This window comes from Papio anubis, chromosome 2, assembly GCF_008728515.1.
Source record: "Papio anubis isolate 15944 chromosome 2, Panubis1.0, whole genome shotgun sequence".
NCBI classification, from domain to species: domain Eukaryota; kingdom Metazoa; phylum Chordata; class Mammalia; order Primates; family Cercopithecidae; genus Papio; species Papio anubis.
The window spans coordinates 139591836-139619128 of NC_044977.1; the positions used below are offsets into that span (position 1 = coordinate 139591836).

Below are 27293 nucleotides of genomic sequence, written 5' to 3' on the forward strand. Positions count from 1 at the left end.
AATAAATAATATGTCCCTCAGCCTTAATCCTACCATCCAAACTTTGGTTTCATTAAGTCGTGTCATGGTTGAGTCTAAACCCTTTCTTCTGGACCTCTCGTGCCCAGTCATTCCTCAGTCCTTCAGGGCCACGAGGACCTGGGAGTCATGAAGCCACGAGAGCCCTTCAGAGCCATTGGGACTGAGTGGCTTTCAAGGCATGTCTGAAATGGCTAGGATGATAGATGTTGACGCATGGATGAAGACTAGAGCATTTGCCATGTTAAAAGTGAGGAGTGAGACACGGCTCTCTGGGAAAGGAGACAGTTGTGCTGAAGTGATCCTTGACAATGATGGGAAGGGACAAGGAAATAAAGATGTCTGAAAAAGAGGAGCTATCTTTCATAGAGAGGAATGTTAACAATAAATATAGAATTACAGACTTAAAACATCATCATTATACAACTCCCAAAGTAATATGTAACTTAGGCAAGAATATCAGAAATTTGCAAACCACTTGGTGAAAGTTTATTAGAGAACAGAATATTCACACAGTTTAAAAATATCATATCACAGATAACTTTAAATTATAAAAGGAAAATAGACCTTATAATGAAGAGATCTTGAGATCAATCCATTAATTGAGTGATATAATTTAGGATCACCAATAGTGAGACAATATAACTTTATGTGATTCCTCATTGACACAATAAGAACTATCTAGTGTCACCTAACTGCCTAATATTTGTACCAAAAATGTCAACTTGAATCTGATCATAAAGAAACAAACAAATCCAAATAGAGGCATTGTGTAAGACAAGTGGCTTGGACTCTCACAAAATTAAGCATCATTAAAATAAAAAACTAAAAAGTATAGGAATTGTTTTAAATTAAAAGATTCCAATGATTCTTAACCAAATGTAATGAATGAACTTTGATTGAATCCCAGTATAAAGAAAAAAAAATTATAAAAGACCTGTTGGAGACAAAAATCTGAACACAAATGATACATTAGACGTTATAACTGAATTACACTAAGTAATTTTGGAGGTAATAATAATAATGTGCTTTTGTAGGACAATGTCCTACTTAGCAGGTATATTTTAAAACATTAGATGTGAGGTATCATGATGTTTAACAGCAAGTAATTAAAAATTCAACATACATACATATGCATATGTGTATGTGTGAGGAAAAGAGAACAAAGAAATTTGCCAAAATGTTATCAAATGGTGAAGATTATATGGTTGTTCATTATACTATTATTTCAACTGCTCTATAGGTTTAAAATTTTAAATGCAAAAAAAAAAAATCTCCAAACCTTTCTTGACTTTACCTTTACATTTGTAAAATGAGGGAGTTTAAAATAAATTACCTCTAAGTTGTTGATTATTTGATTGCATGTAAACTGGAACAAAGGAGAAAGCAACAGTTGAGTTAGTTAAGAATTTAATAAAATACACTAGAAGGGTAACAAATGTGATGCTAATGACATGGGTAGTTAATTTAAAACAATTTTGGTCAGGCATGGTGGCTCATGCATGTAATCCCAGCAGTTTGGAAGGTTGAGGCAGGAAGATGGCTTGAGGCCAGGAATTTGAGACCAGCCTGGGCAATATAGTGAGATCTCATCTCTATAAAAAATTAAAAAATTAGCTGGGTGTGGTGGCTCCTGTCTGTAGTCCTAGCTACTCGAGAGGCTGAAACAAAGGATCACTTGCGCCCAGGAGTTTGAGGTTGCAGTGAGCTGGCATGATTGCACCACTACCCTCTAGCCCGGTGTCAGAGTAAGACCTTGTCTCAAACAAACAAACAAACAAGCAATTCTGTAAATAGCACATAGTTCTTTGCCTGGCACGTAATTAACTTTGGATTACTGTTTCTTGATAAAGTTCAGTAAAACACTTGGGGATTCTTTCAAAATTTTGTAAAAACTCCTTAAATATAACTAGAAACCCAAATTATTTCCACTTTACAAATAATAGTTACATACCTGATTGACATACACAAAGAGGCTTATTCATTTCAAATTGGTAGCATATTATTGAAAAAAATAAAAATTTATAAAAGTCAAATATAATAAACACATTGCAAAAGTATAGACAATTTGTACATATGATATATCATTTACCACATATATTTTATATTTGATATTATATTATTACAATTTTCATGTTATTTATGTTGTCATATTCATCATTTTATGTTATCATATTTGTATACATATTATTCAAGTGGTGAGCAGAATATTATCTACTTTAACTTCTTTTTCTTTTTATAGATTTTTAATATGGTTGCTGAAAATTTTATTTTATTTTTTTATTTTTCTTTTTTATTATACTTTAAGTTCTAGGGTACATGTGCACAACGTGCAGGTTTGTTACATATGTATACATGTGCCATGTTGGTGTGCTGCACCTATAACTTCTTAAAAAAGCAATTTTTTTCATTCAAAAGACTAAATACCCTGGTTCTTCAGCATATATAGCAAATTGGAAAAATTAACAATTCCCGATTGGTGAGCATTGATTAAAATTATATCTCATAAAGTTACATTTGCTATTAGGTAGCAAGATTGAGAAAGAGAAATATTTTAAAGCATGCTTTCCATGTAAGAATCTCAACTGTTTTAATTGAAAATTCCAAAACCATTACACAGAAAACCTGAAAAAAAACCGTACTGAATTGTTGGTGAATTATGCTCTTTCTCCACGGTGACATAAAGTATTGTTTGAAAAAGATAATAATAAAGAACATTCTCCATCAGTTAGTAAAACATATCAAGATATATTTCTTAAATGATTTCCTGCCTTTATTGCAAATATTAATCAATTATTTTATGAATAAATAATTTGACATCCTGTATTCCTTTATTGGTTTATTTATATTGTTGTTGTTATTGTTGTTGTTTTTTGAGACAGAGTCTCACTCCATCGCCCAGGCTAGAGTGCAGTGGCAAAATCTCGGCTCACTGCAACCTCTGCCTCCTGTGATCAAGTGATTCTCCTGCCTCAGCCTCCTGAGTAGCTGGGATTACAGGCATGTGCCGCCACGCCAAACTAATTTTTGTATTTTTAGTAGAGATGGAGTTTCGCCATCTTGGCCAGGGTGGTCTTGAACCCCTGACCTCAAGTAATACACCCGCTTTGGCCTCCCAAAGTGCTGGGATTACAGGCGTGAGCCACCGCACCTGGCCTTATATCAGATAATTTTATTAACATTATTATATCTCTAAATTTATTATAATTTTCTGTTTAAAATTGTTTTGAAATAGAAAAAAACTGAAGAAAATCAACTTTAGTTGAGATTTTGTTTACTCACATTTTAGTATCTAGTTAAAAATAAAAGCACAATTGACAAAATAGAATATGATATACCCTGGTAAAATTTTGACTATGACATTAATATTAAAAAATTTATCCAGAATATATTTTTTAAAAAGAAAAAGAAATACATTCTTAAAATGAAAATAGTATTTGCTTCCTATTTAAACTCTCATAGATTCTTGAGAACTAATCTGAGCATCTTCCAGTATGATCTCATAGTATATCCAGATGTTTTTGCAAAGTGGGATCATCACAATCCATAGATCTAAGCACCAATTTTGTCCTTTTGTCTTTCTTCAGCTAAAACTTAGTTTTTTCTCCTTTGAAACATTTGCGATGGTTAATTTTATGTGTCAACTTGAGTGGGCTAAGGGATGCTCAGATAGCTGGTAAAACATTATTTCAGAGTGTGTCTGTGAGGGTGTTTCCAGAAGAGTTTAGCATTTAAACACTTTCAACTCCAAAAGGCAGGAGACTGAGCCCAAAGTCCACCACTGCAAAATATATCCATGTAACAAACCTGCACATGTACTGCCTGAATCTATACAAATTTAAAAATAAATAAATAAATAAATTCCACTTTGTTGTGTACTAATAGTGTCTTATTTTCACATCACAGTGGATATTAGACTGGTGATGGCTGTACTTTGACCTAATATAATTTGCATTCCCCATATCACTTAGCACAGCAATATTTATAATTACACATACACACACACACACACAAACACACACACATGTACACAGAGCATTCACAGGCATTTGATGAATGAGTGATTCAGTGTATGAATTATTCTACTCTTTAGTAGATGTTCCAGATTTTAGTATCATGTTTCTGCCCATTACTCTCTTTTTCAAATGTTAAAGTTACTAAATTTCAAAATTTGCCAAATTTAGCAATTTTTACTATGAAAGCATTACCCCCTTGTTCATATTAACAGAATATGTTTGACACTGCTTAACTAAACAATAAGGAATAAATATTAATTCTACCGTGTCCACTCATATGCTGAATTCACATCTTTGTCTGATTTACTTGCATCTGTTTTATTTTAGTTTGGTCAAGAAAACAATACCATCTTTAACTGTACTACGAAAGACTAGAAATGTGACTGAATCAATGTACTATCATCCATTGTAATAGTGTTTTCAAAAGGGGTATTGTTGCAGGAAGTCCTACAACTAACTATAAAGGGGGTGGGAAAGTGTTGGTGCCTCTCTGCACAGTGCTTCACAGCTCTCCAATTAGCGGATCTCATGTTGAAGCAAAATTCTTTCTAAGACCCAAACTCTTTCCAGGCAAGCTTCCAAATGGTCTAAGGCAAACTTACCACTGTTTATGCTGCTAAATGTTTAAAGTTAAAAATCATGGGTATTTCACTCTAAAATATATCACAAAAAGGTCTTTGCTGTTTACCTGATTCAATTAGTAACTTTACTTAGGATGATTTTTAGGAATAGATGAGCATTTTTTAAAATGTGGTTTACGTACTTACAAATGTATACAGTAAAACATTGTTATTAAAAGATGAATGTTCTTGAATAAAGGTTTAGGTCAACACCAAAAATCACTTGGGTATTCTTCTTCCTCTAGGGCACACAGCATATCTTAATTCTGCACATAAGAATCATTTTTGTCCAGCCTGGGCAACATAGTAAAACCCCATTTCTACTAAAATAAAATAAAATAAAAAATCAACCGGGCATGGTGGCGTGCGCCTGTAATTCCAGCTACTTGGGAAACTGAGGTGGGAGGATCACTTGGGGCCAGGAGTTTGGGACTGCAGTGAGCTTTGATTGTGTCACTGCACTCCAGCTTGGGTGACAGAATGAGACCCTGACTCTAAAAAAAAAAAAAATCATTTTTTTGCGGTTGAATTGTATTATAGAGATAAGAATAATAATTTTAAAACAATGACATAATATAATCTTGGCACCACTGGCACTCCATAGAATCTGTGAATTTTCTGATTCAAATGGAACAAAGCTATTAAGTTATATGTTCACTAATGCTTCATGATGATTATTACATTAAGATTAATTTTGGTAATAGTTCTATATTTCTCATCTTTAAAGGTAAAAAAAATGATAATTTCTGCCTAACTAGATCTGTAGCTATATCTTCTTCCTAATTTGAAATGGTAGTAACTGCCTAACTTTGTAGCTACATTTAAAACTGATTTTCAAGGAGTTTTCATACAAAAACTTTCTGTCACATAATCCTGGGTTTCACTGAAAATAGAGTAATAGGTAACACCTAGAAGAGAAAGCAAAAGTCAACCAACAAGAGAAAATTTTCTCTCTTATCTTATAATTAACTAATTATAATAAAAATCTATATAATATCATACTTTCATTTTCACTGAGATTTCAATTCATTCTTATGGCAGCCTGAATCTGCAGATACCACCACTAATAATTGGAATTGTGAGTGAACAGTTCTAATTCTGTCTCCACCTGATTCTCCATCTCAAATATAAAAGCCTCTTGTCTCAAAAGTGGTTTGATATTCCAGTCAAAAATCTAGATCAAAAAATATTTTAGATTCTCTTGAGAATAGGAAAAGCAATAACCTAAGCAAAAACAATCACTGATTCAGGAATGCTTTAATTTTGTATACATATAAGCACAGCGGTAAGACAGGACCTTGTGTGTTAAAAGCAACTGAAGTGAAACCATAAGCACAATAGGAAGCCATGCTTGAAAACCAGGAGACTTCTGCTTCTGGCCCTCGGGGAGTGACAGAGTGTAGAATTAACTTTCACCCATAAACAACTAGCAAACTGAGTAAATATAGAAAATATTTATTTTTAGAAACTGGATTAGTTCAGCCACAGTGGAAAGCAGTTTGGAGAGTCCTCAAAGAACTTAAAACAGAACTACCCTTCTGACCCAGCAATCCCATTACTGGTTATATACCTAAAGGAATATAAATTGTTTTACCATAAAGACATATGCACATGTATGTTCACTGCAGTACATTTTACAATAGCAGAAACATGGAATCAATCTAGATGACCATCAATGGTACACTGGATAAAGGAAATGCGGTACAATACGCCACGGAATACATGCAGCCATAAAACAGAATCAAATTATGTCCTTTGCAGCATGGATGCAGCTGGATGCCATCAACCTAAGTTAATTAATGCAGGGAAACGGAACAAAATACTGCACATTCTCACTTACAAGTTGGAAACTTGTAAGAGGGGAACAACAGACACTGGAGCTTACTTGAGGGTAGAAGGTGGGAGAAGGGTGAGGACGAAAAAACTACTTGTTGGAGACTACGCTTGACATCTGGATGATTAAATAGTTTGTACACCAAACCCCAGCAACACATAATTCTCCCATGGAACAAACCTGCACATGTATCCCCTGAACCTAAAATAAAAGTTGGAAGAAGGAAAAATAAAAAGACAGACCCTGGACCATAGGCAGTGCAGATAATGGTCTCTGAAAAAAGAAACAAATGAGGAGTGTTTTGTTTGAAGGTACTTTTCAAGCTGCAGCAAAGTAATGAGAAAACCAGAATAAGCCTGGGAATCTCATTGAATTGGGGGGACAGATATACCAGTTTGGGGAGGCTGCAGCAGTTAGAATCTGTGGGGCAAAGTACCTGAGATAAAGGAACTAAATGGAGAAAGACCTCCAAAATCTGACTAGAGATCCTTATAATTCTTTGGCTGAACACCAAATATGCATGAGTACTCTGAAGTCCCATGAGTCAAAACTAGAAATATCTTCCAGGAAGAGAAAAATTATGTAAGATGAACACTTCACAGAACTCGCACAGAACTGGTAGTTTTTTGAATTCCGATTAGCCAGAGTAGAGGTGCCTTATTGAATACAAAAAACGTCCAGTAAACTTCACAGAAGGGCCCACATCTTAGAAATGGAGTCAAAGTAGCCCAGAGTAAATTTTATTCTAGACCTTTCCTAAAATAACTTAGAAAGAAGCTTCAAAAGACCAAAGTTCTAAAATGTGGCCAAAACCTAAAACTCTTTAAAGGGATTCAACAAAATCTGGCTCTCAGCAAATTAAAGTTCACAATGTTTGGCACTGGGAAGAGTCACTCAATAGAGACAAACAATCCTAGGAATGAACGAGATTATAAAACTGGTGACAAGAACTTTAAAATATCTATTAAGAATATGCTCCATATCCTCAAGGATATAAAAGAAAACATAAAAATTATGAGACACAAATAGAAAATGTAAAAGAGAAACAAATGGAACTTCTAGAGATGAAAATTAAATATCTGAAATGAGGAATTCGCTGGGTAAAATTAACAGTGGGAAGTAATGTATTTCAGAAGAAAAGATCAGTAGATTTAAAGCTATAGCAACAGAAGCTATCTAAAATGAAGCACAGATAAAATAATAACTAAAGAACAGAAACAAAGCTTTAATACTCTGTGGGACAATATAGGTAACTGGAGACCCAAAATGAAAAAGAGGGAGAACAGAGGACAGAAATAATAGACAAAATTCCCATATTTGTTGAAAACTGTAAACCTACAGATCCATAAAGCTCATAGTTCCTAAGCAGATTAAACAGAAAGAAACCATCCCAGCACATATTATCAACTAATGGCTGAAAATTGCCAAGTTTTGAGAGTTGAGGGAAGGAGACAGAGTTAAGTTTGTGGGTGAGAAAGCATTCCATGGCCACTCTCTAAGGATTCATAACCAGCAGGTATAAATTCTTATCATTGACTTTAACTATTGCCATGTTTTTTGGGGGGGTCTGACATTAAAAGTGAACAAAAGTACAAAATGAAATGACCGCTATGCTGTCAGACACTGTCACAGTTAAAGGATTCAGAAGTTTTTCAGCCTGAAGATGTTGAGTAGTAACTCTTTACTGTGCAGACAAATATGTTTGATTGTGCTTATTATAGGAATCTCTGTACCATTCACTTATTAAATGTTTATGGAGCACCTATTTTGTTCCTAGTCTGGTGGTAGGTAGATATTTTGTGGTAATATGCAAAATAAATAAGGTAAACATTCTACTAGTTAGTTCCCTTAATTTAGAGATTCTAACTTGGTGTGCAAATAAACAGTGAATTGTACTTCACATAGGAAAAAAATGCATATAACAATTTCTAAAGCCTCTATTCATAAGTGGTTATAGCAGTTATAAAGTTGTCCTTAGGCATCAAAACTCCAAGATTTAGCATTTTGATTCAAGCAGGACTCCTTTTTCCTCCATTGAGGATATTGACTATATAATCCTAGAATCAAAAGGTACCAGGACTAAAGAAGACTATAGAAATCGTTTAGTACAGTGGTGTTGAAACATTCATGAAAGAAGCCAGGTGGCTACCTCAGGTGGACTGGGGCAGTGGTGAGGTAGTGAGGGCAGATTGACTGAGCAGATGGTCCCCTGGTGTAACCAGAAGACCAGAATACATTGGAGTGGTGGGGATGGGAGTTTGGGGGAGGGAGGGGCACACTTATCATGGATTCATACATCTCATATTAACACTTTGCCTAGGCCCTAGGATAACTGAGTTTGAAAAGCCTGAATTATATTCTCTCCTTTCTTTTTATTGTTCCTCCTTTCCTCTCAATATGCAACCACTAAGGAAGGAGGTTCACGTCACTGGCTCATGTTTTTTCCAGATAGTGCATTCTCCTATGGCACAAAAGGAACCATCATCTTAACTAATTTTTACTTTAACTTGTTAACATCCCATGCTATTTTATATAAATGATTTTCATTTGTGTATTTGGACGGATATTATTAACACATATTTGTGAAATTACTTTTATTTCAATAACATTATTTGTGATAGCACACATTATGGACCAAAGCTTGAAAGGCTGATTCATATCACTTACTTCAAACTTCTCACCTGAGTAAGCTAGCTTATACTACCAGCAATATAGCTTCAAATTCTTGATAATACTTAAAAAAATAAAATGTAACCAAAACTCAATGTTATTAAATTTGACAGGAAAGGTGGAGAAATGGCTTCAATGCCTATTTTGCCTGCTTCACTGTCCAATATGAGGCTATTTACATTTAGATTAATTAAAAATTTAAAAGCATTAGCTCCTTAATAGCACTTGCTACATTTCAAGTTCTTAATAGCCATATGTAGCTAGTGGGTATTTTATTAGACAGCTGAGAAATAAAAATGTTCCATTATTACAGATATTCTATTGGACAGCCCTGCACTAAAGAAATACCGTAAATTGAAGAAAATTGCTTTGTCATCTATAAGCATGTCCCTGTGTCTCTTGTCATGGAAAGGAAACTGTTACTCTGTGAAAAGAAAATCTAGTGCATTCATTTTCTTTCTGACATTTCATTCAATTGTCATGTCCTTCCATCTGCCTTCTACTTCTAATAGTTCACACTTCCTGTTCAATCTACATGTTAAACACAGAGACATCAACCATTACCATCCATATCCCTCTTTCCGGCTAAATAAAACAATTCTTCTACTACCACAAACATTGGATGTAAATTGTCATTCTGTCACTAGAAAAGATTAGATTATACGCATTTCAAAAAGCAGCTTTTTCTGCCTTTGATGGGTTTCCAGTAAATATCCTTGCCCCCAAATACCTTCCAAGGATCTGCTCACAGTGCCTGACATTCCAGCATGTTCCTGAAAATTTTTAGTTTTTCCCAAATTCATTACTAAAATGCTGCTGTGTATGAATCTGGCTGCTGTGTATTAATCTGGTTCCCTATATAACTATTTGTAATTTAACAAGTCAGTGCTCTCAGGCTTACAGAACCTGGAGGAAAAAGGTTTTGACAGCTAGGGAGGACAGAGCACATCAGGGTAGCTTTCATGAAAATGCCAGGTTGCTTCTGAAAATGGAGACTCTTTTGCAATGAAAGGTGAGACCAGGAAACATGAGAATACTATTTGCTCTAAGACACAGCACCATGAGATTGAGCAAACCTGGCTTTCATCCTGTATCTATAATGTTCTCTTTCGTGTCTCTGGACACACAATTAGCCGTCTGCATTTGTGTGTTTCATATCCATAGATTCAACCAACTGTGAGTGAAAAATATATAGGTAAAAAATTCCACAAAGTATCAAACAGCAAAACTTAAAATTGACATGCACTGAACTACGTTGAACCCACAAGAATGAAGTGATGTACAGGTACTGTATTAGGTATTATAAGTAATCAAAGGTTGTTTGAAATACATGGGAATATGTGCATAGATGAAAACCTGTGCATAGGTTATATCCATATACTACACCATTTTATGTAAGGTAATTCAGTTTGTATGGATTTTGATATTCCTGGGGGTCCTGGAACCAGTCCCCCCACGGATACTGAGAGACGACTTTACTACTTAATATCTCTAAACTTCTGTTTTTTGTCCTTAAAAATTGGTATAAAAGTAACTTCTTATCAGGATAATAAAGGATATATACAGAAGGCCTAGCTTTGTACTGATCGCACATTGGGAAATGATGAAAGAAAGCGTTATAGGGATTTCCTTCAACCTCTTTGTCACTTTTAATAAATTTTTGGTTTCAAAATCAAAACGATGAACATATTCAGTGTTCTTTTCTCTCTGTTCCAGGACTTGAGAGTTGGGGATCAACTCCAGATAAGTTGGAAGAAAATACAGACGATAGTTTCCATGGTGAAATGAGACCTTCAAGAATTGGTGTAGCTGGAGCAGAGGACCATTACCTGGAAGTGTTGGAAAGGAGATTAGAAAGTTAGGGTAGAGATGTAGAGATATAGAGATAGTATGTAGGGGTTGGCAGGAGTGTTTTTTCTTTTTCTTTTCTTTTTTTTTTCTTTTCTTTTCTCTCTCTGTGTGTGTGTGTGTGTGTGTGTGTGTGTGTAATCTAGCAGATTCCCTCAAGGACTAGAACCAGAGAGAATGAGTTATGAGTTATTCTTCGTTTTCGTTTTCAGTTTCTGGCATCTGTCTAGTTTTAAGCTGACCCTGACATTTTAATTACAAACAAAAAATAAGTGCATACTGGGTACTTACTTTGTGTCTATAAATCAGGCATATCTTTCCCCTTAGGACTTTTTGTTTGTTTGTTTAGTTGAAAGGGGCAGAAAGATTTTAAGCAAAACAGCTATAAGAAAACAAGACAAGAACTGTGATATGGGATGGTGTAAAATGCAATGGGAGCACAGAGATGTCTGGTCAGAAAGTAAACTTTCCTTGTAGCAACTATTATAATATCCAGTATGAAGTGGATGTCTTTCCATGCAACCATGCCTCTCAAAACAATGGTTAATTTATTTAATTGAGTGGAATACTTTCCCGATATCCTCTGTATCATGTCTTTTAATATAAATCACCTAAAATCAACTGTCACAGAAAATCAATCATATTCCACCTAATCAGAAGTTATCCAATAACTTTAATAGTTTGGAGACAATATGAAGAATACCAGTAAAATATCTCTGATTGCTACATGGCTGCCACAAAGTGGTTTTTTTCGTTTTTTTTTTTTTTTTTTTTGAGACAGAGTCTCGCTCTGTCGCCCAGGCTGGAGTGCAGTGGACGGATCTCAGCTCACTGCAAGCTCCACCTCCTGGGTTTACGCCATTCTCCTGCCTCAGCCTCCCGAGTAGCTGGGACTACAGGCGCCCGCCACCTCGCCCGGCTAAGTTTTTGTATTTTTTAGTAGAGACGGGGTTTCACCGTGTCAGCCAGGATGGTCTCGATCTCCTGACCTCGTGATCCGCCCGTCTCGGCCTCCCAAAGTGCTGGGATTACAGGCTTGAGCCACCGCGCCCGGCCTTTTTGTTTTTTTTTTAATTTGAGATAGAGCCTCACTTTGTTGCCCAGGCTAGAGTGCAATGGCGTGATCTCAGCTCACTGCAACTTCTGCCTTCTGGGTTCTAACAATTCTTTTGCCTCAGCCCCCTGAGTAGCTGGGACCACAGGTGTGTGCCACCACACCTGGCTAATTTTTTTGTATTTTTAGTACAGATAGGGTTTCGCCATGCTGGTCAGGCAGGTCTCCAACTCCTGACCTCAAGTGATCCACCAGCCTTGGCCTCCCGAAGTGTTGGGATTACAGGTGTGAGCCACTATGCCTGGCTGCCACAAAGTGGTCTTTAAAGTCATCACTTATTTTTAATTTTACTTTATATGCAATTTTAAGAACCTTTCTTGTATGTTTATTGTTTCAGTGTTCTGTGAAGGCTGACTAATGGTTACGGATGAGAAATCTGAAGAAATTAGGTGCTTTGGAAACAAAAATGACTATTAGTACCCAGAAAGGAATCTGAATTTTGAAAAAGAGTATTAAGAAAATTTTGTAATGATACTGTTGTTCCAACAGCAAGGCAGTGTGGAATGCATTTTAGAAGATTTTCAAAGTGACTGAAATGGAAAAACAAGTCATCTAAAGCAATAAACATTCATTATTTTGGAATTTTTACTTATATGGAATATCACTTTGCTTGGTGATGATTGATAAATAAAGTATGATAGAACCTTTAGACGTAGCTATTTATGTCTTCAAAATACTTGCCTTTGATTTTTAGAGCCTTGCAACAAAGCTATTATAAACTTTTCTCTCTAAACTCTGGTTTCAGTATCAGACGAAAGCATACTCTTTAGAAAAGATTTTAAGAAAAAATAAATCCTGTCTTATATTAAGTCATGTAACAGAAAATAGAAATGTAAAACAAAGGGTCTGGACTTACTTAAACCAAGTTATTAATACTTTTATACATTTAAATAATGGCATGTGATTTACATCCAATGAGTCTCATGCTGGAAAGACTGACCTAAGCCAAGAGCTAAAGAACTAAAACTCTAAAGAAAACAAACAAACAAACAGCAACAACAAAAAAACTCTTTCAAATTAGCATTTTCAACCAAATACAACTCTAAGTCAACATTCAGAATAATTACAAGAAGTTCCATTTCTTATGTAACAGTTAATTTTCAGAGAATTAAAATTTGATTGAAGCCAACAAAATTATATGTGTTAAATGTAGGAGTAATAATAGCTATAGTATCTCTAAGATTGTAAAATTAAAATCAAGCTCTAATTTAAACTAGAATGCTAATGAATACCTCATTCTTACTCCACTGTGGTTCAACCCCTTTCGCACTATTTCAACAGCCTGCTAATAATGAGGTCTCCTTGCCTCTGATCTTTATTTCATCTAGTTCATCCTGTTCCTTTTATAAAATTAGCCTTTCCAGAGCAGTGTTATTCTATATCATTCCCACACTAAGAAACCTTCAAATTTTTAACTGAGTTAAGGGCAAACCTGTCAGTTTGTACTTCAGATTCTCTACCATAGTGGTTTTTCAAGTGAATTATCTGGAAACCTAATAATCTGTAGTTATTAGAAGCTTTACAAAGTTTTGTTACAAGTACAGTGGATGCTGAGACTGTAATTGCTGTTTATTAACCCGGGATTCAAATGTCTAGATGTCATTAAGACAGAACATTGTAAGAGTAACTGTGTAAACTTGAATCTATAAAGTAACTGTATTCTAATTATAACTTTGAAATTTTTTACATTAGAGTTCTATATAACATTTTATTTGGAAAGGTGGTTGATCCATTAAGAGTTTGAAAAGAGTTGGTCAACAACATGCCAACAGTTTTATCACCAAAATTGCCACAGATTCTTATATCCTGTATCTACTATCTTTTTGTTGTTGTTGTTGTTGTTGTTGTTTTAGGGACAGTCTTGTGGTATGGCTGAGGCTGGAGTGCCGTGGTGCGATCATAGCTAACTAAACCCTGGAACTTCTGCACTCCAGGGACTCCTGGGAATTCTGAGCAATGCTCTCACCTCAGCCTCCTGAGCGACTAGGACTACAGGTGAGTGCCACCACACTTGCCTAATTTTAAAATATTTTTGTAGAGATAAGATCTTGCTATGTTGCCTAGTTTAGTCTTGAACACCTGGCCTCAAGCAGTCCTCCTGCCTTGGCCTCCCAAAGTGTTGAGATATCAGGTTTGAGACACCCTGCCTGGACTTGCATCTACTATCATGCTGGTTCCTCCACCCAAAATTTCCTTCTCCTCATTTCGTTCCCCATGTCTCTATGTTAAATCTTTTCAGGGCTATCATAGCCTTTGCTGATCCACCTACCCAACTTTCTCTTAACTTTGTTTCGTATATACAGCACCCATTGAATTGTTCTTTCCTGTGTTTTCTCCATATTCCATCCTAGGTTAATTTTGCCTGGGGACCAAAATTATGTCTTTTTTTTTTTTTTTTTGACGGAGTTTCGCTCTTGTGGCCCAGGCTGGAGTGCAGTGGCACGATCTCTGCTCACCACAACCTCCACCTCCCAGGCTCAAATGACTCTCCTGCCTCATCCTCCCGAGTAGCTGGGATTACTACTGGGTATGTGCCACCATGCCTGGCTAATTTTGTGTTTTTAGTAGAGATGGGGTTTCTCCATGTTGGTCAAGCTGGTCTCAAGCTCCTGACCTCAGGTGATCCGCCCGCCTCGGCCTCCCAAAGTGCTAGGAATACAAGCGTGAGCCACCGCACCTGGCCAAAATTATGTCTTACTTTGCACTTATTTAACTATCAGAATTTTAAAGAAAGGAATTGAGCACGAAGATTTCTGGAAGTGAAAATCAGCATCGCCACCACATACATTCTGTAAATTCTGTGCTTTAAGAGCCCTACCTTTTATCCAATGATAAAAGATGTTACTAATTAGCAAAGTATGGAAAGTATGATAATTTCATAGAACATATGTAAAATTATCAATATTTTACAATGACTTGACAATATGGGAAATATGATTAGTAATAACAAAGATGATGAAAACGACAACTTATTGAGTGCTTATCATATGCTGTATCTCCCCCTATAATTTCTTACCTCATGCTAACGGTTCTCCAAAATGGATAGCATCTCACTTTTACAGAAAGAAAAATTGATACTCCAGAGGTGAAATCATTTGCTCAAGTTTACGAGAGCAAAAATAGGAGAGTCAGGATTCAATCTTGGCTCTGTGCGGCAGAAGAGCTTTTGTTCTTTCCAGTTCATCACACTGTCACTCAAAATGAAAACAACAGTAGTATGTGTATGAATTCCTCACGGAAGAAGGTTTGAATGTTACTATTCAATAGATCTGCCTTGAGACTTCTTCGTGTCTGTTACAAAATTCTTGCTTGAGGGTATCTCAAAACAAAACACCCACTTGGGCAGAAAGCTGCCTTCCCCAGTTACTGAGCAATTTCACTCTTCCTGCCTGAGAAGGGTTTCTACCAGGATAGGGGAAAAGAAAAAGGAAAGAATCGAAAAACAAATGTTATGTACTTCGAGATAGGAACTGAAAAATTGCGTTACTACTGATAGAAGAATATAGTCAAATAAGAATAAAGAGAAAAAATACACAGAAAATGTTAATACGGATTTGTGAACAATTCTGGTATTGCTATTTGGGTGGTGATGAAAGCTAAATAATCAAACCAACAGAGACAGACTTCCTATAATAGCAGAATAGAGGAGAGATATTGATCAAAATGCTCTTCAAGTCTATGAGAGTTTCAGATTTCCAACTCAGATTCTGGCTTGCTTCTCAACTTGAACCAACGCCAACGATGCCAGTTTCCTTGCGAGAACTACTGCCTCTTCACTAATACAACCAGCTAGCCTCAGTTCTATCTGCCAGTCCTGTTTTTGCCTTCTCCTCCTGGTTGGCAGTCTCCCTGCTTTTAGGCCCACTTAAAGCCCTTTGCCTCTGGCTAAAAGACAGTTGCCTCATCCTACAGTATTTAGCAATTCAAAACATCCTTAGGCCACTGAGCTAAATTTTCCCTTTAGTAGTTTCTAAATTTAATGTCTTTCCTAACTCTCACTGCCCCCATTTCTTCCTTAATTGTGATCCTGTAGAGTTTGATTTCTTACATTATAAGTAGTAAATAACAGAAGTTGCAACATACTTCAGGCACTTTGAAAGTAGCTCATGTGAATATCACCTTGAGATAACGCTGAGAATACTAGTTTGAAGAGCCCTAATAATAGAGATGCCCAGTGGAGTAGTCTCTGGGGAGGGGAGAGTAGTGATACAATTGTTAATCAGCCCCAGTGTTGAGAGTTCAGTTCCAGTTACCCAGAAGCCAGTTGCCCTAAACTTTTTACACAGCCAAATAGCAGTTTGGTCTTTTCTCCTTTCCTCTGTCCCTCAGTGTCTCCCTCCCCACTTTTCATCCTTCATACTGATTTTCCTGACCCATTGCCTCTCTGATCTTACACTTATTGATCTGAAGAAGGACTTTTCATTTCATGAAAACATTTTCCCTAAGACAAAGTAAGAAGAGCTGTTTAAGACTATAATACTGTTTAGATAATATTTTTCATGTAGGAATAAGACATTTTGCACATAAGAAAGGATTGTAATCACTAACCACTTAACAAAATTTCACTTATATTTGAAAATGAAAAACAATTTATATCTATTAAATCTAGCTATCAAAATGTAAAAATTATGACTAAAACATCTATTTTTCAAACATTAGGTGTTAGACACTTGGCTAAGCATTTTATATGCACTTTTTCATATAATCTCCAAAATCAGTACCTATCAGGGAGTAGGTACTATTATTATTATCTCTATTTAACACATGAGGGAACTGTTGAAATTTATAGAAACCAAATAACTTATCCAAGGTTGCAGAATTGTACTCAGAATTCTCGGGAATTAGAGCCTGCTAACACAGTTAACAACAGTGTCAACAACAAGAGCTCTTAATCATTTATACTGCTACAGACTTTATGTTATAAAATTAAAGCTACATCTTGATAGTCATTTGGTCAATATAAGCTCTCCTAAAGCTATTACAGAATAAACTGAATGATAGAAAAAAAAAATTGATTGGTCAAATTTTACAGAGAACTAATTTGGGTCAATTATAGAGTTAGTTTCAACAGTAAACTCTATTTGTATTGTATTTCTTAATATTATGATAAAAATGATTTTTTTTCTCCTTGTAGGGATGTTCTCATGTAGCCCAATAAAAAAGAGAAAATTACGTAGTAAGATGGTCTAAAACACCATATACAGATTTTCTTGTTAATTTAACATCTTTCTCTAGAACTATTCTTAGAGCTTGAAAAACAAGAATTTCCTTCTGAGAAGAAATAATCTCTGAAACTTTGACAAATCCCTATCTAATGAGAACATCTCCTTAAGAACACACATAATACTTTTACATTAAACAGTATGCTGACCTTTAGACTCCATGTTTAAGTTACAGTGTTACAGTGGATTTATTTATTTAACATGTTTTTATTGAGTATCTCTTGTGGGCAAAAAGTTTTATGAAATAAAAACGCCCTGTATGATCTTAGTGTCAGATCTTATTTGTCTTCGCTAGACTCACTGTGTTAACAGACCTGGGTGTCAAGAGTAATCTCTGCTCCTGAGGGAATTTGATTAAGAGTGAGTGAGTATATCAGGACCACTTCCTCCACTTCCAGAATGAGGGCAGAGAATTACCTGTGCAGCCTCAGACCAAACTAAACAATGACTTCAACCCATGACACCACAACACACCGACTTCAACTTTCTTCACTGTCAGACAACTCCCACTGTTGTTCTTTACACCCTAGACTGAATCACTCATATATTTATACTAATTGAATCTAGGTTAGCAACACCTCTTAGGACACTGTCATTTGGGGCATTGAATATTTTAGGGGATCCCATCTACTTTGGATCAGCTCCTACACCTAAAATCCCAACTGGCCCTACCAGTTGGCGATCCCAGAATATTTTGAGCTAAATCCATTTAATTAAAAAACTTATTTGTCAGAACTAGACTGAAACTTAAAGATCAGTTGCTGTGTTATTTTAATCAGATCAACTTCTTCAAATAGAATTTAATGGGGAAGCTCAAATTTTAAAATCCCAATAAATAGAAATGAAGCTGCAGTTGAAACAAGAGTATAGCAATGAAATGAGAAGACCCAGGATTCCTCCCACATACTTCCCATCCACCATCCTCATACCTTTTCAAGGTTTTAGAGCACAGCCTTAACATTCCTGGTATTCCTGGTTTATACCAACTGATTCTGAATCTTAGGTACCCATCCACATTTACCTAACTACTTAGTCTGGGATCCCAAACTCAAACTCAGTATATTAAAGTTCTCTAGAGAAACAGAACAATGTGAATATGTATGTGGGTGTATGTTTTCTGCAAACATACAGAGAGAGAGAGAGAGAGAGAGAGAGAGAGAGAGAGATTTTAAGGAATTGATTGTGGAGACTGGGAAGTCTGAAATCTAAGGCAGATCAGCAGGCTGAAAATCCAGGAAAGAACTGATGCTGCAGTTTGAGTCTGAAGGTAGTTTGGAGGCAGAATTCTCTCTTCCTTTGGGAATCTCAGTCTTTTGCTATTAAGGCCTTCAACTGACTAGATGATACCTACCCATATTAAGAACAATTTTTATCTGCTTTCAAAGTCTACTAATTTAAATGTTAATCACATCTAAACAGTACCCTCAAAATGACATCGAGGCTAATGTTGGGCCAAATATTAGGGTACTGTGGCCTAGTCAAGTTGACATATAAAATTAACCATTCCACCGTGGGTCCTTAATCTAAAATCTTGTGCTTTTTCTATTATGAATAAGGGTTTATGATACTGTAGAAGAGAAAGACATTATAATATAGGCTGTTAACTGTTTACCTAATATTAATTCCTCTCTTTTCCCTTCCTAACAAAATATAAAATTTTTGTATGAAGATCAAGGAGCCTACCTAATATATGAAACTTTCTAGTCTTCCCTACCATTATAGTTGGCCAGAGAAATGTAAGTGAAGTCACTGGATACAGTTCTGGGAAAGTCTTTTAAAGGGTCTAGCAGATTCAGCTGCCCTGACCAGGTGTAGGGCCTCTTGACTTTTTCCCTGTCCTTCCTTCTCTTGCCTTGAATTTGGACTGATGACTGAAGATAGTGTAGATATCATATAATCACAAGTATCTAAAGCACCTGAGGGAGCCAAGTCCTAACATTTTTTGAGCTGATGAACCAGCGGCAGTTACTATTACCAGATTCCTTATTACATTAGAAAAGAAAAATGTCTTTATTGTTTTTCTAAGCCTGTGTTAATGTATGCAAACTAAATCCTACATTGATACAGACAAGGACACAGATCACAACAATGAACATCTTGAAAACTGAACAGTGATTAAAATTTTGAGACTGTACCTAAGGAAATGAGTAAAAAGGAACAAGTTGATATAAACTAGACATAATAAGTACATCAAACACTAGCAAAGACTATGAAACGGGTACACTGGAGGACTGAACAGCTGCCATTGAATTCAGCAGAAAGGTAAATGGACCTAAATGGCTATAGGAAAAAAGGATGTGGACACTTAAAAGAACTAAACTTCCAAGCTGCAATGTTAGGAGAATCACTGGAATCGATTATAGTGAAAGTTGTGTACCTTCTTTCTCTGAACCTTTCTGAAAAGTGAAAAGACAGGAGAAGGACAAGGACAAGTTAGCTGTCCTCATTTGCAGTCTTCACTCCATATGCTTCCTCCTGACAGACCCTTTGAAAAACTTGTCTTGACTGGTTTGTCAGTGTAAGCACGTTCTCATCCCAAGGTTTTTTGCACAAAGACTTTAATGGGTTAAGCCAATTTGTAGTTGTAACTACAAATACCCACTTTGCAGCAAGAGCTGAATCACAAATCACTTTTAAACATTATTTTCTAATCATAGAAAACAGACTGGGGAGACACAGAGAGGGAAAAAACAGATATGTAATCTGTTTGGAGTGACTTAAATTAACTCCTCCTTTTAGCCAGAGGGCTATCTCTGAGCTTTCCACAGCCACAAACCATTTCCTAAAGATATTCTTCTTATGAGTAGCCAGTTTTATGAATAGAATGGGGAGTTGCACAGTAGTAATAGAGGTATAAGTGGGAGGATTTGTGAATCTAATTCTCTAGACTCCATTGAGGTGGGGTGATGACCTTTGGCACAAGACAGTCATTTGCTAGGAATGAACATAGACTACCTTTATGGGAAAGAGAATAGAGTATGACAAATTTTAGCCAAGTTCAATGTCAGAGATGGGAGAACAAAGATGCATCTAGCACTAAGTGGTTAGGACAGCAGGAGAATGAAACTAGAGGGCCAGAAACAGGTGGTTAGCAAATACAAGGCTGGAATTGTGGCTGAAATTCCAGACCAAAGGCAATATAGCCTATCTTCCTCCTTCCTGCCCTTCTTTCCTTCCTTTCTTTTCTTTATTTTTTTCTGAAGACAGGCACAAATAAGACCTGTCTGAACTCTTGTAACTAACTGATGATAGCTGAAAACAACCAAGGGTATCAGAAGTACAGTGTTCATTATCCTAGGCAAAGTTCTTCCTGTCAATTCTCTCAAAATCCAGCTTACTGCTTGTATTAGTCCATTTTCACACTGCTATAAAAAACTACGTGAGACTGGATAATTTATAAAGAAAAAAAGTTTAACTGGCTCACAGGTCCGCATGTCTCTGGAGGCCTTAAGAAACTTACAATCATGCCAAAAGGTAAAGGCGAAGCAAAGCAGGTCTTACATGGCAGCATGAGAGAGAGAAAGAGAGAAGTTCCACATTTTTAAACCATCAGATCTTGTGAGAACTCATTCACTACCACGAGAATAGCATGGGGGAGACCATCCCCATGAGCCAATCACCTCCCACCAGGTCCTTCCCTCCACACGTGGGGATTACTATTGGAGATGAGATTTGGGTGGGGTCACAGGGCCAGACCATATCACTGCTGCAGAAAATGATTTTCATTCACAGTCACCTTTGATACATCTTTTGGGAAGAATAGAAATATAAGGTATTTTCTTTTTCTTTTTTTCTTTCTTTCTTTTCTTTTTTTTTTTTTTTTTTTTGAGACCTAGTCTTGCTCTGTCACCAAGCTGGAGTGGAGTGGCATGATCTCGGCTCATTGCAACCTCCGCCTCTCAAGTTCAAGAGATTCTCATGCCTCAACCTCCTGAGTATCTGGGATTACAAGCAAGTGCCACCACACCCAGCTAATTTTTGTGTTTTCAGTAGAGATGGGGTTTCACCATGTTGGCCAGGATGGTCTCCATCTCCTGACCTCATGATCTGCCTGCCTCGACCTCCTAAAGTGTTGGGATTACAGGCGTGAACCACTGTGCCCGGATGAAATATAAGGTATTTTCTCAAGCATATTTATTGCCCTCTATCTGTCACCAGGAATGTTTACTTTATGCAAAAATATGGCATTAGTGTGATTTTGACAGGGCATGGTACTTATTTTAAATATTTGTTGACACAATAGTAAGAATCAAGTATTTTTATAAGCTATCTACAAAGCTATCCAATTTTTTAGTAGAAGTAGTATTTTACTAAGTAAATTTATACTTCTAGCACTCGATAAATTAACAAATATATGTTTTAAATTTTCTAGGAAGAGCCTATTTACTGTCTACCAGTAAACAGTATCAAAAGGGACTTTGTTGGAGGGACACAACTATCAATATTTCCTCTTTTTTTCTTCTATCCTTTACTCCCCTTTCCCATGTCCTGTATTTTTTGTGGCCTAAATTTCCTTTTGGCCAAATTATTGATCAGTTAATTGGAATCTAACATTTTTTGACTATCTAATGTACAAACATGGACTTATTTAATGTTCACAATTAGCACCCCAAAATTAAAAAAAAAAGAAAAACAGTTCAGTCACTTGTTCAAAGTAGCTTAACTAGTAAGAATGGTAGAGAATTTTTATTTTCACTGAAATAATCAGTCTTAAGAAAGTAAAAACCTATTGAATGACCATAATTCTGTACACAATCTCAAGTTGTTTTCAAAGGATTTGGGTAGGGGAAAGATAGACAAGAGCTAAAATGAGAGCTGTTTTAGGCACAAACTGATTTGAATAAACTTATTCTGCCAATTTAACAGCGAATACAACATACTTGTGACATTTGCCTGGCATGTTTTAGAAACAGCAAAGAAAAAAATAGTGTGTTTGAGTAGATGTAGAATATTGAGTATTCAGGGTGCTATGTAAGGACTAGCGAGGCAGTTTGAGGTTGTATGTTAAAGGACTTTTTAGACCAAGTAGAAGAGGCTAAAATATGTCCTGTTTATATCAGAGAGCCAATGGAAACTTTTCAGATGTGGAGTGTCATGATCTGATTTGCCAAAAATAGAACTGATTATAGATAATCTAAAACTAATTTTTCATTAGTCAATGTTTTGTTGAAGGGAAAAATTCATCCTCTTACCCATAGAGTCCTTAAACTGTAGACATCTGTGTCTACTATGCCCAGATTACTCTCTATATCTTTGGTACCAAATCCTATCCAGTTTACTCTACATCATCTCTTGCAATTTTGTTTTCCATTCTTTCCCTTATCCATGTCCAGATTCACACATCTTCTATTTGCTCATGCCTGGACTTTTGAAGCCCGTCATGTGTTAGGGGGCCAGACACCAGCATCTCTCCTTTTACCAATATATTCCTCATAGTGTTGGAATTATGGAATCTCTGCAAAGAATAAAGCAACATGCCAAATACTTCCTCTAGTTTCACCTGATAAGAACCATGCAATACCTACTATTTGGTGTAATTAATTTTTTATTGTTGTGCTTGTGCAAACAACCTTTTAGTACTAGAGAACTCCTGAAGCACAAAGTACTCTGTAATAAATGATAATCACCAAATGTTAGGGTAGAAGCTATCTAAGTGAGCATCTCCCCTGAGCCCCTGGGCTCTGAAAAGTTATCAGACACATAGCCAGGCTGACCCTTGCCTTCATGCAGGGCACAAAGGCCGAAGCAGCCTGATAGCAAGTGCCGTTATGGCACTTACTATGTCCAAGACAGAAGTTGTAAAATGGTGGCCAATGGGTTGAATTGGCTTAAAACTATATATTTTTAAATGGCATCATTTAAATAAATATTTACAATGTGAAAGAATTCACATACAAATTAACATTTATGCCTTCTGTTGAAAATACAGAAGATCTGTCAAAGCAAGATCAGCAATCAGATGGACCTATGTAGAGGAAGGGCACATTCTTGAAAAGGTGCCACCTTTTACTGTTTCCACATCACCATTTGACATCTATTCCTTAACAACTCTGGGCCTGGGGGAAGGGGAGGGAGAGAAGATGGGGAGAACTGAGAGTGCCTGGGATTGAATTTCCTGTCATCCCAATGGGAAGATGTCTCAGAGTTAGAATTAAACTTTTAAAATTGTGATAGTAAAAGAAAATGAAATTTCTTGAACACTTGAGTGTATAGATTTATATCAGCTAGGTGTAATGTTAATAATTTTATTGGTTGAGATTTAAAACAACTCCTCAGTTTCTTCCTATTTCTTATTTTCTCATCCTTTTAAGAATAAAGAGCATCAGATGTATCCATAGATACAGTGAAGAATGAGCAGGGAAATAGATAAGGAAATGGGTGGTCTTCAATATAGAAGTTCCAAGCAGCAAATTAAGTTGGGGAATGTTTTGGGGAGAAAACCAAGGAAAGAAAAAAAATAAGTTTATAGGCCAATGAGATTAACAGACTATTCCTGTTGTGACAAGAAGTTAATAAGAACTGAGAGCAAGAGCTTTTGCCTTTTCGGATGTTTGAAGACAACCAGAAAACATCACAGCCCAGGGCTGGAGAGCATATAAAAGATAAATTTAGAGAAGTCCTCAAACCGATAAAATAACAACTTACTTCCCCAAATATGCTAAGGGTGTTTGTCTATGGTTAGTCAAACCATTAAAATGGGGAAGGAGGAGGGGTCAGAATTTTCTCTTCTAAGTTCAGAAGAGCCACATTTTGCCGTTCTGACTCTAAAGCAACTACAGTACTCTACAGAGCACAGAACTGTATGTAAATTCATCTATTGTAAATCTAATCTGCAAACATGTATTAGGTCAGTATTTGGAGACAGAGAAGCCAACTGGTTCTTATCACTACATTGTATAGCTTCTATTAACATGGATCTCAGGGACTCATTTGGGTGATATTTGCATTGCCTAGGCTATGGACAAACCACGAAGTAGCCTGAAAAGGACTTACTGTAGGGAAGAAACAGTGTGGAGTGGAAAATAGGGTGTGGGTAGACTTGTTGAAGTGTGTGTGAGTGAGAATAGTGGAGAAAAGGAGAAAGAAGGCATTGGTAGATTCATTTAAGACAAAAATGTCCATTTTGGTTTCTTAAAAGCGACTTCTTTTTCCAGTTTAAAACTGTTTTGGGACCAGGATAAATTATTCTTACTGGGAACAAAGTTCTCTGAAGGAAAAAAAAAAATGCTAAACATGTATCTTGGCAAAGGATTTCATATTTGAATTTAAATTTAAAGATAAATTTGTTTTTAAGAAAGCATGAAAAAGCAATTTCAGAAAAAAATCAGAAAAGTTTAGTTTTCTTTTTATTAAACAAGAAACACAGAGAAATAAATTGATTTAGTTTCTTGTTATGTTCCCTTGGATATGACATAAATTGAAAATCGTAATTAGAAAAGAAATGAAAAATAATTCAATAAAGCTTTCACAGTTATACCTGAAAAAGCCATAAATACAGTATGTAATGACATAATGCAGTAGTCAAGATAGAGAGTCATTGTTTAAGGTGAACTGAAGTGTGCATTATTACATCAGCAAAAAGATCCCATAGCTGACACTAATCTTTAGGGTTCTGCCAAAGTGGCATTTCATCCAAACTTTCTGTATTAACCTCACAATTCCACATACATACCTGTAATTCAAAACTTATGAATTTTTCAAAACATGTGTAATCTGAATACACAGATATGCATACTTCAAAGGGTTAAGCTACCCAAGCCATAGCCAATGAATCACTTTTAAAAAGAGCAATAACTCATTGTAAGAATCACGTAATTTCTTACTGCAGATGTGCTTTAACTTTCACACACTCATGTTTGCTTTAAAGAATTCACAATTTATGAAATAAATGACACAGTTTTAAAAAATCTTTTGAGTCTAACAACTGGAAAAAGAAGTGAATTATTTCAAAGATATTCTTACTATACTTGAAAATATCATTTCAAAAATCCTAGTTCTTACTAGGGAGTAAAAAAATGGACTATTGCATTTCAACTTAAAGCTACATTTTAAAATGTTCCATATCTTTGTATGCAATATATTTTCTAAATGTAAGTAATTAGCTGCCTGTTCTTGAAATAATTTTTGGTTAAACAAAAGTTTCAGCTCCTATAAGGCATAGTTAATAGCATGGTAATTACGACATTTTTATAATAACTTACAATCTTCTTAGATGTTTCACAACTCCTTCGGTTAGGGCTGGCAAATATGATTTCTGTTACTATTCTATTTTAGCTTTTCAGTAAGGGCCAGCAAGCGAAATTATATTCCTCTCCTTTTATGGCTTTCTGTGAGGCCCTGACTTGTAGAGAAGGCATTTGTGAGGTTGCTAACATTAAAGATAATGTTAAACAGCTTATATTTTAACTAGAGATACTTTGTAGTTTGGGTATATGCACATTTTGATTATTTGCCACAGATGTAGTTGAAAATGGTAAATATTTTCTTCTCATTCACTTATTTTTACTCCTGAAATCAGGTGGCCTCTTAAAAATCTTCAGAAAAGTTAGCTCGTTTGAAAAGGAGACCAGGAAATATTGGTTGATATAAAAATGAAAGTTCAAGCAGTCGACACTTTTTGTTTTAAATAATTTAGAAGCTAAAAAATAAAATAAATGTACTTTGCCAAAATGCAAGGTATTTTAGGCTCTTATGAAGAAATAAAAGAATACTGACATGGAACTCAGCAAACTGGTTAAAAAAAGTGGGAAGGGAAGGTTTTTTGTTAGAGGACATGTTAGCTTGCTATTAAGAAAGATTACTATTCCAAGAAGTCTGGCTAATGCCAGAGACTCTTTATCAGCAAAATAAGAGAAGCATGCTGAGCCTCAAACATATTTCTACACATTTCTTGAAAACGTCTGAGCAATCTTTAAAACAGGAGTGAAGAGCAGAAAGCCATACCAGTCAGTCGTAGCGGTGTCTGAAGTATCCTCTGGTGATCTCTATTACCACGTTGACCATACCTCCAGCCCCAGCTGTGTACACGTAACAAAGATTATCAGTAAATAATGTATTCATCTACTGGATTCCAATGAAAGCCCCGATTACTTTTCTCCTATGTTTGGACTAAATGTGTGGCTTTCTTTACATATAACCAAGGAATATGAAATGTATTTAGGCAAAAGATCAAAAAGTACACAGAGGCCTGGTTAGTAAGAAGGAACATTATAATTTGCCTTCATATGATAACGCTGTAACTGCTTAAGTACTCCTCAAAAATAACTTTTCATGGTGTGTTTTTACTGATCTACTAAGAACTCTTACAGTATTAAATATTTTAAACTATCAAAATTCTGGAGAATGCATCCTTTCCTATGTAACCCTCTATTTGATAAAAGAATTTTTCCTTTCATTATGCCTTACACAAATGGTTTATCTTATCAAAACTAATAGTGCTCTAAAAACAGGATTTTTTTAACTAAGCAAGATCTTTTTTAGATGCATGTTTTGTGCCTACACATGTTCTACATAATCAGTAGTTATAATCATAATACTTTATGCAATCATTTAATTTCCAAAGTTTTAGTTGACATATAGCAATATACCTGAAAAATGTTAATAAAACTTTTTTAGCATATTCTCTTTCATCCTCAAAAACAAGGTACCTTGTATAATGTTATTATGCTTTGATTTAGAAACCATATTAATTAACCTTTTAGAACACAGAAATGTAGGATTTTAGGGCTGAAATGGACATAAGAATTGTTTAGTTCAACTGTCTTTAATGATTTTGCAGGAGAGGGTCACTAGATGAAAAATTTGCTTGGATTCACATAGCAGCTACGAATAAAGAATTGATAGAGGAATTTGAATATGAAAAAATAGTTAAAATTTAAAATTTGAAATATTCTTTCAATGACTATATAAACCTCTATCCATCTATCATATGTATTTTATGTAATGTTAGGA

At 35.7% G+C, this 27293-nt stretch overlaps 1 long non-coding RNA gene across 2 annotated transcripts; it reads right to left on the minus strand.

Annotated features, from left to right (window-relative positions):
• Nucleotides 1-10780: 10780 nt before the first annotated feature.
• LOC116273813 lies at nt 10781-27073 on the minus strand. 2 transcript variants are annotated; one of them, XR_004182251.1, is made up of 2 exons: nt 26286-27073; nt 10781-10987 (listed from the first exon to the last, which is right to left on the minus strand). It is a non-coding gene; the product is annotated as an uncharacterized LOC116273813 (long non-coding RNA). The 2 variants fall into 2 exon arrangements; XR_004182250.1 differs by having other exon boundaries at nt 25544-27073.
• Between the last annotated feature and the right edge of the window lie 220 nt (nt 27074-27293).